The sequence below is a fragment of the Pristiophorus japonicus genome, chromosome 3 (genome assembly GCF_044704955.1).
Source record: "Pristiophorus japonicus isolate sPriJap1 chromosome 3, sPriJap1.hap1, whole genome shotgun sequence".
Lineage (NCBI taxonomy): Eukaryota > Metazoa > Chordata > Chondrichthyes > Pristiophoridae > Pristiophorus > Pristiophorus japonicus.
This window is the reverse complement of record NC_091979.1, coordinates 105,109,256-105,128,227: the sequence shown is the minus strand read 5'-3', so window position 1 is coordinate 105,128,227 and position 18,972 is coordinate 105,109,256. Positions and strand designations below refer to the sequence as shown.

Genomic DNA, 18,972 nt, shown 5'->3' with positions numbered 1-18,972 from the left:
TGCGTGCTCTCTACCTAACTGCCTAATCGCAGCACAACATGAGGCCAACACTGATTTGCACCACCTGTTACAAACTACAAAAAACAGCAAATTAAATCCTATATAAATTACAGATGGAGGAGTAACCGACACTGATAAGACCACGGGGTCAATTTGATCAAGGCCTTCACCCTCCCAAGTGCCGCCCAAAATGCCGCCGAGGTACCAGACGGTACTTTGGGCGGGATATTCATCGCCGAGGTCCCTTGAAGGTCTGTGGGCGGCAAATGGACGATATACACCGCCAATCTGGGCGGCAGCGGGCAGGAGACCTAATTCTCAGCGGCAGAGGCGCTTGCCGCCCAAGTATTGCCGAGGATGAAGTCGGGCCCATGGAGGGTCGAACAGGTGGGAAAAAAAATCATCAGTAAAAAATAAATAAACTATCGGAAGACCTTCAGGGGACCCCATCCTCGTAAGTCGCTGTGGAAAAAAAATATATCAAATGTTCATTAACCTTTTTTACGGGATCTTTATACTTACCGTCGGGGACAGACCAGCCTCCAGCCAGCGGTCCACTCCCATTCTGGCACCGACTCCCGCCCGCATGAAAATGGGAGCTCGGTGGGCGGAAGGTCAGTTACGCCACTCGGCCGTCTGCTGACATCAGCGGGCTGTTCCTTACGGCTCTCTCCTCCCGCCTGCTCCAGGCCACCCCGAAAGTGGCACTGGGCGGATCTTCCAGAAGAATGTCGGCGGCAGTGGGCGGTAAGGTGATCAATTTTCGTCCCCACGTGTTTGTCCATTACACCTGATTAATCAATGCAAGGTACTTCTGGAATGCATGAGCAAATATATGCAGTCAATTCATGGTGTACAACATGGCACAGCATTTAATTAAAAGAGAATTAATTTTATTTTGAACACTAATGAGTACGTTATTGCTTTGTAAAGTTGCTGTCCTCTGATTAGTATATTACATTAATAATTAAAGAAAGAGCTTGCATTTATATAGAGCCTTTCACGACTTCAGGATGTCCCAAAGCGCTTTACAACCAATTACGTACTTTTGTAGAAAGGCAGCCAATCCGTGCATAACAAGGTCACACAAACAGCAATGAGAAATGACCAGATAATCTGTTTTTAATGAAGTTGGTTGAGGGATAAAAGTTGGCCAGGACACTGGTGAGAACACTCCTGCTCTTTGAATAGTGTCGTGGGATCTTTTACATCCACCTGAGAAGGCAGGCCTCAGTTTAACGTCCCATCCGAAAGATGGCATCTCTGACAGTGCAGCACGCCCTTAATACGGCATTGAAATGTCAGCCCAGATTATGAACCCACAACGTTCTGACTTAGCCAAGACTGCTACCAACTGAGCCAAGGCTGATACCGTACATATTCATAAGCTGTTTTCTTAGGTATCGTATAAGTTTACTAATGAGAACTGGCAATATGAAGTATTGGTTAATTATTACTATATGAATTTTGGTACACGGGCCCTATTTTATTCCAGTGTCGAAGGAAAGTCTTCTGCTTGTGTGCTGCCTTGTCAGATGCAGTACTGTGGTGCTGGTGTTTAATTCTAAGCTGTACTGTGCTGACAGAACTGAAATACTGTGCATTGATTATTAATCAAATATCTTATTTGTGTAAACAGCTCCTTCCCAAGTAATAAATTAGAAATATTATTGTTTATAAAGAAAAGAAATGCAAAAACTAGCATTAGCAGCAAAAAAATGGTAATTGAAAAAATCAGTTTGACAAGTAAATATGATAAATTGTCAAGAACATATTGCATTGCCATATTTTTGGCAGCAATGTTTCCTGGTCTGATATAGTAGAGGGCTAATGGAACTTGCCTCGTTGCTGATTAAGTATGTATCTTGACTGCCCATTCTGCCCTCCTGTCCTTCATGAAAAGTGGAAAACATCAAGCTGTCAGATATACTATTCAGGCTAAAACTAATCAAATGTAATCATACAGAAGCAAAAACATAATACAGCAGGTAGTTTGCAGTACAGTGATTGGTGCATTATTTAAACTGTTCCTGAATCAAGAGAATAAAGTGTGCAAAATTTTAGCCCGTTTCAGTATCTTCTCACTGAATAAAGATGATGGTATGGGTGCTTCTCCACCTGCCCCAGGGTCTGGTTTCAGCCCTGTGACCTGGAAACACTTGGATGACACAGGGGAAGTGGTAATTCTTGAAATATAGAAACGTCCCTTTATCAGCGCATTCCTCTGGGTTTCCATCAGCAGAATGCAGTGCCCAAAATCAATGCAGTTCTTTCCTGCAAGCCAAACAATAATGTTATTAATCAAGTTGCATAGAGCAGACATTGTGTTTGGCTTTGACTTGTTTTTGATATCTTCTTTGTATATTAAATAACTTTGCTCTTGTATTGACTAGATGCAATGTGTTAACATGTACTTATGAGGTGGTTTCTGATGCAATCGATTTTGTAAGTATAAATAATTGACAATAGCATGACTGGCTAGCTGGTTCTCCAAAATCAATTGTGTCTATAGACAGAGTTGCCTTATTTCCCTAAACTGGTTATATTCTGCTCTTAATCTTCAAAATGCAGTGGGTGTCCTTTTTATTCTTACCTGAGTGGGCTCCAGTACACTCTATCATGGAGAGGTAGAATGTTAGCTTGGACACCCACTTATTGGGCTCGACGTTCCTTGTTTTTTTGCATGCTTAACCCCCACTTACCGTCCATTTAACCGCTGAAATGATGTATAACCCCTATATATCACCCATTTAGCCACAAAATCGAAACTGATGGGCATTTTTCGGAAATTTAGCGGCGAGCGTTATTGCTCCATGTGTGTAACGTCGAGAAAAAATAATAATGCCCGCCCACTTTTTTTTGGATGGAATCATCAGAATGGGCGAAATCAATGCCCATAATATCGGCCAGCATTACTTTCCGCACAGAATTTACGCCGAGATTCAATAATACCGCCCGCACATTTTCTTTTGTCGTAAAGAGCACATTTGGCGAAACTAACGCCCAGGAGATCGCGCACTGTCACTTTCACCACCTCGCACACATCACCCACAATATCGCTCACCCAGAAAAAGTGGAACTGTTCTGAACTAAAGCCAGCAGTGTGGCTGCTATTTTTTAAATCGCAGGTCGCTTCATTCAAAAGGCTGCTTCAACTTCAGGGGAGTTTGCATTGACTCTGGAGTTCTTCTCAGGTGAAGTGACTATCTCAGCAGACATATTTGCGGACTCTGGACTATTCGGGGTTTACTCTAGGTGTATTTTAGTGAGGAAATTATTGCTTCTGATCAATCGCTATTATACTTTCATTGCAATAGGACCAGCCATTTCTCAGCCTGCATCAATTAATACGCAGATGCTGCAGAGTATAGATGGCTCAATGTGTGATGCACATCATTATGTCCCCAATTTAAGACGTGCAAGAATGAGGAGGAGGGCCAGACCATACACACCCCGCACGTATTGGGAAAAGAGGCCTTACCTTGACGTGTCCGACCATACCTGCCTTCGGAGACTGCACCTCCACAATGAAATATGTGAGCTCATCAGGCCACATATGTAGCCTGCCATCAGGACATCAGTGTCGGTCGAGGTCAAAGTCACCGCGGCACTGTCTTTCTACGCGTCCGGTTTCTTTCGGGCCTCCGCGGTCGAAATATGCCCTCTGTCTCACCATGCAACTCATCGCTGCATTAGACAGGTCACGGAGGCCCTGTACAAGTGTAGGATGGACTTTATCAGCTTCCCCATGACCACGGAGGCTACAGTGCACCCACCCACATCGCCAAACAACCACCTTCTCAGGACCCGGAGCGTTTTCGTAACAGAAAAGGATTTCACTCCTTGAAGGTCCAACTAGTTGTCGACCACAACCAGATCATCATGGCAGTGAATGCCAAATATCTGGGCAGCTTCGATGAGGCTCACATCCTGCGTGAGAGCGCTGTCTCTGACATGTTTAAGAGTCAGCCACAAGGACAATGCTGGATGCTTGGTGATAACCGATATGGCCTAGCCACCTGGCTGATGACCCCCCCCTTGTGTGACACCCACACCGAGGCTGAGAAGCGACACAACGAGAGCCATAGAGTCACGCGCAATGTGGTCCAGAAAACAATACCTGTGCTTAAGCAGCACTTCAGATGTCTGGACCACTCGGGAGGGAGCTACAATACAACCCTGAGCAAGTAGCTCAATTTGTGATCGTGTGCTCCATGCTGCACAATCTGGCTATCAGGAGGGTCCCAGAATTGCCAGAAGGGTCTGATGCTCCACCTCAGGAGAGAGAGGAAGAGGACGACGAGGGGCTGGATGCTGACTTAGGGCCAGACAATCAGGCTGGCTATGCAACCATGCCCACAACCCCCTCAGACCGCAGGAAAGGGCCTGTGGTGGCTACATAGCTGCAGGACTCTTACGTGAGGAGCTGATATCTGAACAATTTGCCTGAACGAGCGTTGATGTGAGTGACAGTGCTGACACACTGCTGTGTGCGTGCAGCTCAGACATCAATGGTGCCCATCACCTTGGTTCCAGTTAAAGTTTACGTTGATTGATGTTAAGTTGTATTTAACCCTTTCATGTTAAGGAATCACCAGTGTGTAATGGTGCAGCTATCTGAAACAATGCGCATGTCATGATGACCCTTGACCTCCTGAATCACGGGAATCAAGCGTTGCCATGCTGTTGCTAAGGACGGCGACACTTTACGGCAGAAGATCAGCGAGATTTGACGCTACCTGCCCATTTCATATCGCTCGCGGTAACGCCCAATTTAAAAAATGGAGACTGGGTGCTTTGAGAATGGGCGAGAAGCCGGCGATCTGAAAACCCATTTTTACCGTCCACGCCGGAAATAACGCCCATTTTTGGATGATAACCACAAAAGTGTAAAATCTAGCCCATTAAGTCACTGAGCTCAGCTATGCTATTGTGGGAAGATATTTCTCCACAGGGAAGAATGAAAAATTGTAGGGAGTTCTTCCCTCCTCCTGACTGCTCTCTGCTGACGTGGCAAGTGGGAATGTGAAAGAGGAAGTTAGTGGAACTTGGTAGAGTAGGGGGATTAGACATTTTGCAGTCTGCTTGCAGTAATGTTCCTGTGAGAAATTAGCTTGGGCAGTTTTGATCCAATTACTAGAAGTTATGGACCAACATCATGAAACTGTACCTATTTGGTACCAATTTGTGGTCAAACTGTTATCACCATAGGCAGTCCCTCAGAATCGAGGAAAACTTGTTTCAACTCTAAAAATGAGTTTTCATGTGACTGAACAGTCCAATGTGGGAATTACAGTCTCTGTCACAGGTGGGACAGACAGTGGTTGAAGGGAAAGGTGGGTGGGGAGTCTGGTTTGCCGCATGCTCCATCTGCTGTCTGCGCTTGTTTTCTGCATGCTCTTGGCGATGAGACTCAAGGTGCTCAGTGCCCTCCCGGGTGCTCTTAGGGCGGTCTTGGGCCAGGGATTCCCAGGTGCCGGTGGGAATGTTGTACTTTATGCCAAGTGCAGAGTGGGATCAGAGTACTAGCCGAAAGGACCCCGCACCGGCCTGCTTCTATCCCGGGCCGAAAGGACACCTGCACCGGCCTGCTTCTATCCCGGGCCGAAGGGACCCTGCACCTGCCGACTTCTATCTGAGTCAGAAGGTTGTGGGTTTGAGAGAGGAGGACAGACCCAGCCCGGGAGCGGAGGACAGGCCCGGCCCGGGAGCAGAGGACAGGCCCCGCACGGGAGCGGAGGACAGACCCGACCCGGGAGCAGAGGACAGGCCCCGCCTGGGAGATGAGGACAGACCCAGCCCGGGAGCAGAGGACAGGCCCTGCCCGGGAGCGGAGGACAGACCCGGCCCGGGAGCGGAGGACAGACCCCGCCCGGGAGCGGAGGACAGACCCGGCCCGGGAGCGGAGGACAGACCCCGCCCGGGAGCGGAGGACAGGCCCCGCCCGGGAGCAGAGGACAGGCCCCGCCCGGGAGCGGAGGACAGGCCCCGCCCGGGAGCGGAGGACAAGCTCAGCCTGGGAGCGGAGGACAGACCCAGCCCGGGAGCGGAGGACAGACCCAGCCCGAGAGTGGAGGACAGACCCAGCCCGGGAGCGGAGGACAAGCTCAGCCCGGGAGCGAGGACAGACCCAGCCCGGGAGCGGAGGACAAGCTCAGCCCGGGAGCGGAGGACAGGTCCCACCCGGGAGCAGGGGAGAGAACAGGTGTGGTGGTGATTCCAGCCCCTGTGCCCTGCCGTGTATTGCAGCCTCACGACTTGGGCCACCTGGCTGGACCTCCTGCGGCGACTGTGAAACATTCTGCCCGGGGCGGCATCAAACCGGCCGAAGGGACTCCGGAGCCGGTGCTCAACCGGCCGAAGGGACTCCAGGGCCAGCGCTGAGCCAGCCGAAGGGACTCAATTTTTTAAGCTTTTAATCAACTTTTAAACTTCTTAAACAATTCAGGAAAACTCTTACATTTCTCATCAACTTGGAGAACTTTTTTCTTTTTTTCTAACATTTAAACAACTTGATTTACATTTTAGACTTTTTTATCAACTTTATCAATTTTATCTATTTATTAAATCTTCAATCAACCTGCGTAACTTCTTTTTAATAATTCGGAAATACTTTTAAACTCTTAAACTTTTAAAACAACTTGGAAACCTTTGGGGAAATTTTTAACCTTGGAAGAAACTTTCCAAAACATCCCTCGGAACCCCAGCGGGCAGCTGACCTTCCCAATGCCTGCCCCCAACCAAGCCTTGGGCCATCTACCATCAATGGTGCTACTCGGTGCCGAGCTTGCGGCCAACGCCTTGCTGTAGGCAATTAGGCTCATACAGCTGTGCCTGGTCTCCAGTTGTCTTGGACCCCCCTTGCCACTGGACCAAGACCTTGCTCAGCTAAGCCCGTGTGGTTGCCGGTGTGCAGCGGCCACCCTACGTTAAAAGAACTCACGCACAGGCACCTTCCACTTCGCTAATATGAAGTTCGGGACCTGGAACATCAGGACCCTCATGGACAACTCCAATAGCAACAGGCCGGAAAGCCGCACCACCATAGTTGCCCGGGACCTTACACGTTTTGACATTGACATCGCCGCCCTAAGCGAGACCCGACGGACAGGGGAAGGCCAGCTCAAGGAACATGGTGGAGGTTACACCTTTTTCTGGAAAGGAAAACCAGAGGCAGAACACCGCCTTCATGGAGTCGGCTTTGCCATCAAAAATGAACTGGTCGACCGCCTCAAAGACTCCCCCTGCAGGGTTAACGAATGCCTCATGACCCTTCGTATTACCCTATCCCGGAACCAATGTGCCACAGTCATCAGTGCGTACGCCCCAACACTCGACGCAACGGATGAGGCTAAAGAGGATTTTTATTCCAACCTCGAGACATCCCTGTCCCGCGCCCCCACGGGCGACAAATTGATCCTCCTAGATGATTTTAATGCCAGGGTCGGCAAAGACACAGCCCTTTGGGGAGGTGTGATTGGCAGAGAGGGGGTAGGGAAAGCCAACTCCAGTGGTACCCTACTCCTGACAAAATGTCTAGAACACGAACTCCTCATCACCAACACACTGTTCAGCCAGAGAGACAAATACAAGGCATCGTGGCAACACCCGCGCTCCAAACACTGGCACCTGTGTGCGCATCACCCGCACCATGACAGGAGCTGACGACTGCTGGACGGACCATCGCCTAATCCGATCCATCATCTCTGAGCCATACAGGAGGGCGGGTATTGTTACAGGCCTGTAGACCATGAGCTGGGTGCCAGATTTGAGGGCCTGATCCTTGAACACTTCCTCCCCAGGCGGCGCACCGGTATAGAATGTTGCACAAACTGTAGGGCATTGATGTTGTGAAACTGAAAAGTAACCATACAACCTTCCCGCCTAGGCAAAGTAAGTTCTGTGAAAAGGTTAAAAATGCAGCACAGGCTGCAGAGTATCCTTGCTTACATTAAGCATTGCCCTGTCACTGGGCTACAGTGCAGAGTTTGTGCCTTGCTTCGTTTCTTTAGTCTCACCGTAATCCAGAATAAAGTAATTCGCAGAAGTTGACAGCATCATTAGTTGTTTTAATTTATTGCACTTTTTCCTTTTTTTTTAATAGTGCATCTCATTCACTTTTCAGCCCTGCACACATAAGTACGGTTTGTAATTGATCAAGTAGACTGTGTGTTCTTGATGGACCATATTGATCTTGTGGAACTGCATTTAAAGAAAATGGTGGCTGATTTTATAAAATGGACTGGGAACTTGTTTCAGAACAAAAAACATTAATTTGTATTTAAGTCAACTTTCAAAATTTTAGAAACCCAGTTATCTAATGAATTAGTATCACTTTGTGATCAAACGTATTTAAGATGGTGTAAAATTAAGGAAGACATGGACTGCATTAATTGAAAAGACCTGCCAAACTAACTTCTTATTTGAATAATTGAAGGCATTAAAATCAATAGACTTAGTTGTTGTACCAAGAGTCATTTAGCAATTTTGCAATTCAATATAATCTTATTACTGAAGAATCTAGCCTACTTTGCACTATTGACTATTTATGGAATTGCTGTGGTTGTAGATTAAGCATGTGCCTATTGTAGCTATTTCCAGCGAATGTGGAACATGTGGCGGATCCGAGTAAAATATCCAGGTATTCCTTTTTCTCTCGAGTTTGGGAAGGTGAAAGCTTGTGCAGCTGGAGGAAATGACAAAGATAGGAGATGAGCGTGGCCACAGAAGGTTTTAAATTTAAGGTGCAGGTCAGTGAGGATGGTGTGATGGGTGAGCAGCATATGTTGCAGGCTACGATACAGGCAACAGAGTTTTGGACGAGCTGGAGTTTATGGAAAGTGGAAGGTGGGTGATCGCAAGCAGAGTATAGAGGTAATGAGTGTGTTTGAGAATTTCAGCGGCAAAGCAACTGAGCTTGGGGCGGAGGCAAGTGATGTTATGGAGGTGGAATTAAAGGAAGAGAGGAGGGTGGTGAAGCAGAGAGGTTAAGGGAAGGTGGGACTGAAGGAATGATCCCTAGTGTTTGAGTGAAAGGAGGATGGTTGCACGAGCCCAGAGTTGGAAGAACAGAGTTTGTGATGGAGACGATTTGGGCTTGGAAACTCAGCTGGGATTGAACAGGATGGAAAGGTTCAGTGGCAGGTAACGGTAATGGTGTCGGTGGTGAGAGAGTAGAGTTTGCGATTGGGAACTAAGATGATTGCTTCAGTCTTCTTAATGTTTTCCTGCAGAGACTCGCCCAGCACTCTTGACAGCACAGAGGCCTAGAGAGGTGATGTAGAGGTACAATTGAGTTTCTTCAGCATACATGTCTGCGGATTATGATGCCGAGGAACAGCATGTTGATGAGGAAGTGGAAGGGTCACGGATGCATCCTTGGGGGACTCCAGCAGAGATAATGTTGGGGTGGAAAGAGAAACCATTGTTGGAGATACCATAACTATGATCAGATAGGTAGAAGTCGAACCAAATGAGGGCAGTCCCACTGAACTGAACAACAGAGGAGAAGCATTGGAGAAAGATTGTACCGTTGACTATGTTGAAGGCTGCGGAGATGAAGAGCAGGAATAATATACCATGGTCACCATTGCAGAAAGTGCAATTTGTGACTTAGGAACATAGGAACAGGAGTAGACCACTCAACCCCTCGTGCCTGTTCCGCCATTCAATGAAAATGGCTGATCTGCGACATAATTCCCAATACCCGCCTTTGGCCCATATCCCTTAATATCTTTGGTTAACAAAAAGTTATCAATCTCAGGTTTAAAATTAATAATTGATTTTAGCATAATTTGTCTTTTGTGGAAGAGAGTTCCAAACTTCTACGGTCTTTTACGTGTAGAAGTGATTCCTAATTGCACTCCTGAAAGGTCTGGTTCTAAGTTTTAGGCTATGCCTCCCCCAACCCGAGTCCTACAATCCCTAACCAGCGGAAATGGTTTCTCTCGATCTAGTCTATCTGTTCCGTTTAATATCTTGAAAACTTCGATCAGATCACTCCTTAACCTTTTGATAGGTTCTATTAGGGACTTTGCTTAATATCTTTAATAGTAATTGGCTGGTATTCTTAATATCCTAATGATCCAGTCTGATAAAGCATTATACATAGTTAAACTATAAGTAGACTGTAATTACACTTAACATGCTTGTCATTGCTCTCATTTTTTTTTGCCCACATGTACATGCCACGTAGTTGTAGTTTATAGTTGTTAAATACCCATGGTAACTGCCTGGACACGAACATCCGATATTGACGGGCAGGAAAAGACCAACTGATCCATCAAGCCCACCCCACACCAACATCTCTATCAGAATAATTCTTAAAACCCTGAATCATCTTGGCCACACATTTTTAAATCACAGTTTTTAGGATGTGGGCAGTATGGGTGTAGAGTGTATTTTGACAACTAGAAACACAATCAAGGTTAGGGTTAAATATATTTAAACAATCTATTCAGAGGATCAAATGGATGTGCCTGAACACGCTCAAAAAAGCAATCACATTCCAGTTTGAGACTCTTGCAATACAGAATTGTAAAATACTATTCGATTGTGGCTAATTAAATTAAACCTCTAAAGGAAATAAAACATTCCAAGTCCTAAAAGATAGTTAGAATCCTATAATTGCAAAGCAAATACTTGCTCACTTCATCCATTTTTTGGTGGTGAGGATGATTGTTTTTAGAGGCGTTATGTAGCTACCCAGACTTGTAACCCTGTACATAGTTAGTAAGGCAAGGTAGGAATATAATACAGTAAGATGTGAGACCATGATGTAAAGTTTGTCATTGTTCATCCTTGCATTCCTTTTTGTAGCTGCTGAGTTTTAATTGTTGTTTGATTTTTTTTGTGGAATTTAATTTAATTGATATTCTAAACATACATGTCGTGGTGAGATTCTATCTGAAATACCTTCTCCGAGTCTGAAGGACAGTGATGCGCATGGATCACTACACCTTCCAGTGGTTATGTGTCAACGGGTGAGCCTTTAGGGTGATAATTTAAGATATTTAACTAAAATTCAGTGAAGCATTGCAGCAAAAGATTTTGGCTTCACATCAATGCTGAATTTGTGTACTGCAAGTTCAGAGTTCCGACCCAACCTGAATCTAGCGAGTCCCACTTCACTTTGCTCTGATATTGCACCGAGTCCTGACTTTTTAAATTTACACTATTTTTACATTAAGTTCTTGCATTAAATTCTTGCATACTTTAAGAGCTGTTGGTTTGCATTATAAACAGAGCAGAGTTTCACTGGAGGCATTCTATAAATTAGTAACTTCAGAAATGTACAGTAGGAGTACAATTACAAAGCTTTGGCAGAGGAAACAGTAATTATTAGATTTGACTCGGTTGGAAGGCAGGCGCTGTCTTGCTGATATTTTATTATTTGTTCTGCTTGCCTGATTGGACAGAGAAATCTGAAGACCTGAACTTGGTTCACATTCTTTGGCCCACATTCTTTGCATTCTTTATAGAAGCTGCTGTGGTTTACTGTAGATGTCACAAAAGTGGCCTGTAATGGACAATGACTATTCTGCATGAAACACACTATTGATGCTTTCGGAACCCACTCCAGCTAGCAAAACAGTGGCTGTTTTATGTTTGTGCTGATGGAGCCTGGCACTTAAATTGATCAGTTTCCAACACCCACCCTGGGGGCAGAGTCAGACCATAGCCTGTAGTGCAGTCTTTTCTTGCTCTGTGCTCACTGCTTCGTGGGTTTGATTGAGGACAAGTTAATGTCCAAACACTGGGATGCACTAAATTAATTAGTAACAGCAAGAAACTAATACCATGATTTGAAGAAAGCCGCAAGCATGTCATTTTTTTTGTTAATAATTCTGTACTCAATTTACATGTTCTTTGCTTGTCTCTGAAAAAATGGACAAGCCAGTTGAGCAGTGAGAGGCACTCTGAGACGTACAGTGTAATTGATGCTTTATACTGACTACTGCCAATAAGTCCTGGCTAACCGGCTGTTTTGGCTCTTGGTTGGATTTTTGCTTTGCCTGTATATAATGTGAAGAATGGATGGGGGAGGGGTAAACCTTTTCATATTTTTATTAATGTATCTCAAGCTATGACCTCTATCGTTACAAGAGTTAGGTATGGACAAATTAAGTGTTTTAGTGCTTGTTTGTGCTTTTCACTGACTTTAGTGCTCTGATATGTGAATGCTTATTTTATGTGGTGGTGAGATGCACCATCCTGCAGGGATCAGGTGCTAATGAGGCACTTTAGAGGGGTATTTGCAACATGACAGGTCCAAGACCGTGTATCTGCCATTTAAAGATATGGTCGATGGCAATTGAAGCAGCAGGCAGATTGTGATTTCTCCTCTCCCAATCCTGGTTGTGAAAACTTGTAAAGAATTTAACATGTCTGATCATGTAATACAGCAATAAAATGTATTCCCATATTATTGTAATGATTATATATGTGTGTTTAACTGGGATAATTAGCAAATAGATCTTTTCCAGCACCTAAAAATTCTTTTTTATCTTTTACAAAATGAGTGTTTGCATTAATGTGATCTCTTATTAACAACAACGTGCATTTATAATGTGTGTTTAACACAGGAAAATGTGCCAAAGTGCTTCAGAGCCAAAGTAGGAGATTGCAGAGGTAGAGAGGGGCGAGGTCATGACTGAATTTAAACATGAGAATGAGAATTTTAAATCTGAGAGGTTGGGAGACGAGGAGCCAGTGTAAGTTATCGGACAGTGGTGAGAGGGATTTGGTGTGAGAAAAGATAGGGACAGCAGACTTTTGGATGAGTCAAAGGGGTATAGAAGATGGAAAGTCTGCCAGGAGAGCTTTGAAATAATGGAGTCTGGAGGTGACAATAGCATGGATATAGATGGGCAGAGGCAGAGGTGGAAGTCGGTGGTCCTTCTCATTGAGAGAATATGGGGTCGGAAACTCCTCTTGGGGTCCAATAAGATGCTGGGGTTGCGAATTGTCTGGTTCAGCCTGAGGCAGAGGCCGGAGAGTAGAACAGCATTAGTGGCACGGGTACAGAGTTTGTGGTATGGGCCAAAGAAATTGGCTTTGGTCTTCCCCAGATTTAGCTGGAGGAAATTGTGGCTCATCCAAAACTAAGTGCCAGCCGAGACTATGTGCTCAACTCCTGGAGTGGAGCTGGAAACACAAGCTACTGATTCAAAAGTGAGGATACTACCAACTGAGCCAGGCTGACACCACAAGCCACTCCATCTTTGAACCCTTTGATCCTAACAGAGGTTGTAAATCTCCCTTTTTTCGCATGAGGCCTGGACTAATGATCTGGAGACGTGAATTCAAATCCCACCAAGCAGCTGGGAAATTTAAAATCAGTTAATTAAATCAATCTGGAATGAAAAGCTAGCATCAGTAATAATAACCATGAAACTGCCGGATTGTCGTAAAAACCCATCTGATTCATTAATGTCTTTCAGGGAAGGTGGTGGTAATAGTGTAGTACAGGGAGGCCGTAAAGATCAGATAAAGGACTAATAGTGGCACCAGCACTGTGAAATGTGGGTAACGGGCTTGGCTGGTGTGTTCAGCTGAAACTGAACTTGACAATCTTTAAAATCCTCAGCCACTTTCTGCAAACGTCAGCACTGAGCAAAAGAGGCACAATCCAAAGTAATTAAAATCATCTGCATGTAAGTGAGAATGCAAAAAGAAGCAAAGTAATAGTTTGAGAATTGAAAATGATGACCTCGCTGATCATTGGGAGGCAGGAACTGTGGTGAGAAAGGATGTTCTTTGACTTAACTAACATTTATTTTTAAAAGAGCTCTCCATTCTCTAAAATGTACGGGAGCATTTAGCACCACCTGGCACATCCAGAGGGGCCAGTAATGTGATCCTTACCAGCACCTTGGGTGTTGATGTCCCACGTTCTGGGGCATTGAAGCCTATTGAGCAGTCAAAGCACTCAGCATCCCATCATGTGCTCTGACTAATTGCTGCATAGTGCCCCATTTCCTATTTAAATGAGGCATGTTCTCAAGCACGGCAGTTGCTTGGGCATTTCAAGGGAGGGCAGCAGGGTTACTTCATTTTTTTTCTTGGGTGGTCTTGACCTTCAAATAGAGCCACCCAGCTTACCTGCAGCTTCATAGTTTTATCCTGCCACCATCATCCTTTGCAAACCTTCTCTCTCCTCTCCAAAGGTTTTGCTTTATCGAATGTGGCAGCATCCTTGTGCATGTTGCTGGCACTAGAAACTCTGCCCAGGCAACCTTAACGCTCGCACAGCTCAGTGCACTGGAAACAATATTAAAATAATCAAATGAGCTGGTTAGTTCAATTGACGATAGTACGAGCAGCAGTTGGAGGTGAATTATGGGTTCCAGCATTATTACAGACAGCATTAAAACAACAAAGTCTGAGTAATAACCTGACAATGGACATGACCTCCAGTTTCACAGGACTCTCTTCAAATTCAGCCAGATGTCAGCTGAAATTATTTGATTGCTCTATTATCTCATTTTTAATTTGATTGATTTAGTGTGCAACCACACTTTGGATACAGTAAATGGAAATGGAAGAATGACTAAGAGAAACGTTATAGTTTAAACAACCATTTTTGTTCCCTTTGGCTACACTGTGATGAGTACATCCAGTATGTATTTCTGCACCACATAAATTTGGGCTGAATTTTCACCACCATTTTTTTGGCCTCCGCTGTTTTTTTAGAGCAGACTAAAATCTGCAAGTTTTCCAAAGTTTCTGCGCCATCCTAAAGTAGATAAGTCCGATTTTTTTTTTTTAATTCCCGATTTTTTGACGTTACTGGGGACGGAACCTGCCGGGTGCACCATTTTTTTCTGGCCATTTAAACGAGTTTGGCCAAGTACGATCTTTTTCTAAAACAGCGCACTGCACCCTTCTGAAAAACCTTACCTACGCTTAAGAAAATCGGCAGTGAGAAGACGCCATTGTTTTAGTGGAGCTGAAGACACAGCATCAGGGCGCTTTTCAGCCCAGTGCAGGAGGCCTTTCGGCCCGGGATAGAAGCGACAGGCACCGGGTGTGGGAGGTGGGGGGTATCAGGGGGTCATGGTTGAGTTTACAAAGAGACAAATCAATTTTTAAAAATTAGGCTCTTGGAATAGAAACATAGAAAATAGGTGCAGGAGTAGGCCATTCAGCCCTTCGAGCCTGCACCGCCATTCAATGAGTTCGTGGCTGAACATGCAACTCAGTACCCCAGCTTACACCTGTTATGAAAATAGAAGTTCTTGGGGACAGAAAAATCAGCAATGACAGTACAGGATAAATTCAGCGTCCCTCGTTACCCTGACAACCTCAGTTTTTCGGCACAGACCTTAAGCTCCACCCACAGTGCTTAAGGACATCTGCACCGCTCCAAAATGAAAGGGTATGTCGGCGAAACTTGGAATTTTTTTGGGGGGCACAGTCGGGCCACTAAAAAAATTGGACGTATCTCTACAACTGCGCCAAAAAAAAGTCCATCTGGAATTTTGGGCCCAAACTCGTATAAAAACATCAGGACTATTGAAATTCCCTCAAGGGTAAGTATTTTCAGTAAATATTTCAGGCCAAGGGCAGTGAATCCTTAATATATTGAAAAGCAAAGAGGAAGGAAGCTGTCATATAACAGTATATAGTAAAATATTTTGCTATTATTTGAAACAGATTTTATTTGGGGCCATTCTAAACATGGAGACAGCTTTAATATTGCAACTTCAACGTTTGTCTTCAGAGTGTGCCATCCATCAAACTTACTTTGGATTTCGGCCCTCCAGCACTCATTTGATTAAGATAACTCTATTTTTGTTGTTTTACCTTTTTGATTTACGTTTACCACTAGGTTGCTGGATCTTCTCTGCATTTCTGAGACTAGTCGTGGAAACTTAGCATTCTGCCATGTAGCCATAAATCCTGGTGCCCCTGGCGACTGCATTGATGGTAAAGGGTGCTTGGGAGCTGAAGCTAACTGAGGAAGCAATATATTTTAGTGCTCAACTTGTGCCATGAGCACAATTGCCTCAGTTGAGAAGACAATCATTTTGTGCTGAATTTTAAAAATTCACTTGTAATTGTTTTAAAAACAGGTGTCTGCAGCACCTTTAACGTCAAAGTATCCAGGACACTTCAGACGACATCACCAATCATGTGCCAAGTGTGGTTGAGCCCTCGGACGTAAGTGCTGATGATAGGGTCTGTACCATAGGACCAGAGGGTGCTAGGAGATTGAGCAACCTGGTGGTATGAGCATGTCGAAGGCAGAACCTAAGGAACTGTTGAGCAGGTCGACAGGCAGTGATGTCGTGGTGGCTGGAAGAACAAGAAGAGGCAGATTGGAGTTGGAGAGTATGTTGGTGAGGAAGGTGGTCATAGGGTTGGAGATGAAGCAGGAGACGAAGTTATGAAAGATGGCCTTATCATTGATCAAGAGCTCGGCAAAATCTTGTGTGAAGATGAGATCAAAGGGGTGACTGTGGCTGGGGAGAGTTGATGTGCAGAGTGAGGGCAGGAGGGTGGAAAGGAGAGATGTGGGGGCAAGGAACATTGAAGTGGTGGTTAGAGTCACTGAGGATGAGAATCGCTCTATAGAGGCTGAGGACAAGGGGGACACTAGTCAATGAGGCTTAAAGGGGATGTGGGAGGGAAGTAAAAGGATGAATTCTTTAAATGAGTAGGTGCCAGAGGAATATAGGGAAATCAAGATCAGACCTGCTGATGAGAACAATGGTCTTTGAGTGGGCAACATGATACCCAGATGGGCAGTTCAGTGAGGAGGAAGCAGTCCCTGCTTGTTAGACAGATTTTAGTCAGGTTCATGATGTTGGTTGATCCATTGAAGATGAAACCATGGACAGGATGGCTTTGTTTGCAAGGGAGAGAATATTCTGGATGTTAGTAATCTATTGGTAAAGGGAGGGGTGGGGGGCGGGGGGGAGGCGCATGAAGAGGAAAAGGGGGCAGTGGAAGGTGAATGAGGTACGGGTACGAGATTAATCCGTGCAAGTGAACTTGCTGGGAAGCTTGTCAGGAGAGTGAAATAAGGCATTTGGTTTTGCTATTCTTGGAGATAGAGCAATAAATGCTGTGGTAAGTGTGACAGAGATTACCTAGGGTGTAGCAATAGGGAGCTGTGGACTTGTCCAGAAGGGACTGTACTGTGCAATGGCAGCAGGAGATGAGGTTGGCTGGGGACCAAATGGGGCATTTTTGCCAGGAGTGGGGTAGGGGAGAATAGTGAGTAGGATGCAGGCTGGGGGAGATTGTTGCAGAAGATAGTGAGGGGGAGGGTGGTGTCAGTTCTAAGTGGCAATCAATGTGCGTCTGCAAGTGAACACACAGGAAAAATCTCAAATTACATGAACAAGTTTCAGAATAAGAAATCTAGCTAAGGGATGAATGGAGATAGCTAGTTCAGTGGTTGTGAATTCAGTCCTATCTTGAAGTTGGAGACCCAAGGCCAATGGGATTAGGGCACACATCTGATGGCCTAGTGATAGTGATCCTATTCCTGGTAGTAGGTGATGATACCAGCTTGGTCTGGTGGTTGTGATGCAAGTTAGTCTAGAGATCAGTAATGCGAGACTGTTGGGTGGGAAATCAGTCTGCTGTTGGCAGGACAGGTGCCAAGCATGCTGGAAGTGTTGACTCATGTCAAAAACAAAAACTTGGTTAAAATTGACAAGCTGTGTGTGCAGCATGTGGCCCATAGAAGATAGTCAAAAGTCATTGGTGTATTATTCTCTCTTCTCTCTTTCTGTTCTTTTTTCTCTCCTATCTCTATTTCACTGCCCTTTTCAATTTTCTGTTTTTTTTTACTTTCCTTTTTTTTGTATTCTTCATTCTCTTTTCACAGCCTGTATGATTTTGAAATTGTTTGTTCTTCCAGCTATAGAGGCAGAACAATCTCAGTATGCATAGCGATCGTTAAAGCCTTGTATTAAAGCTACAGGCCCTTTCGTTTTTCTAGCGGACTTTCAATACCGTTTTGAATGTTGGGGCGGCCTACCTGCATAGCAAAGTGCCAGGAATTACTGGTACAGCCTATGCACAAATGTCATCATGATTTTAAGGTGGAAATTGGAATTGTAGGTAGACATGCTTGTTTGAAGTGGTGAAGCAGGAGAAATTAGATCACCTGGCGAAAGCTGAAGGTAGCGTTAGTCTATGAATCTTGAATTGCGCTTGGACAAAGGTGCTTAGAAAACTAAGTTGTAATCAATTTGCTGAGAAGACACTTTTTTTACCAGATTTATTTTTAGTGTGAACTCAGCCAGTGGTTTTCTGACCTACTGTAAGACATAGTGACAGTCTGTCAGCTATTGTGGAATGCATTGTGGCACTTTTAGGGTACAAATGAATTGAATCGGTAGCATCAGAACATTTCCCATCTGCTTGATTTCACTCATACTGAAATATTTAAGCACTTCGATATGGATTTTGACTGGTTCTTCCAGGCTTAATTGAAGTTCAACCACAGGAAGTCTCTGGAGACGTGCTTTGCTTTTTGAAGCTGTGAAACTAAAGGGAAGGGCTGTAGCAGTGTTTTAGCCAGCAGCAACATCTGCCCTTAAAATGGAAGAGCCACGTGCATTTGCACGCAGGCCCACTGCTATACTTTACCTGTATAATAACTTGAATATGAGTCTAAATAACAATGGGCCACTGCAGTGATGCAGGTAATGGAACATTAGTGTTGTCTTGCAAGTTACGAAAGAACTGCAAATTCAACCGTTAATTGCCAGGTCCCCTTAGTTCATCTATCCGTAAATAATTTATCCATAAATCATACTAAGAGGTCACTTGCGGAGTGATGGCTGTTGCAGAACAGTAGAATGCTGTTAAGTTGACAATATTTATCAACATGCACTCACTTGATACACAGTCTACATTTTACATGAATGAGACGTTTCCGTGAAAATCTCCAGTATTGTGTGTGTGTATATATTATATATATATATATATATACATGACAGCACTGTGTAG

The 18,972-nt window shown here is 44.7% G+C and overlaps 1 protein-coding gene across 6 annotated transcripts in view; it reads left to right on the top strand.

The window, feature by feature from the left end:
• The window catches only part of LOC139259816 (formin-like protein 2), a 425,278-nt gene that overhangs the window by 183,556 nt on the left and 222,750 nt on the right, over positions 1 to 18,972 (top strand). The window contains exon 1 of one of the 6 annotated variants that reach the window (XM_070875643.1): positions 16,077 to 16,164. The exons of the other annotated variants lie outside the window; for them this stretch is intronic. The gene's annotated coding sequence lies outside the window, so the exon portion shown is untranslated. Of the gene's footprint in view, positions 1 to 16,076; positions 16,165 to 18,972 lie in introns of those variants that run through there. 6 annotated transcript variants of the gene reach the window in all.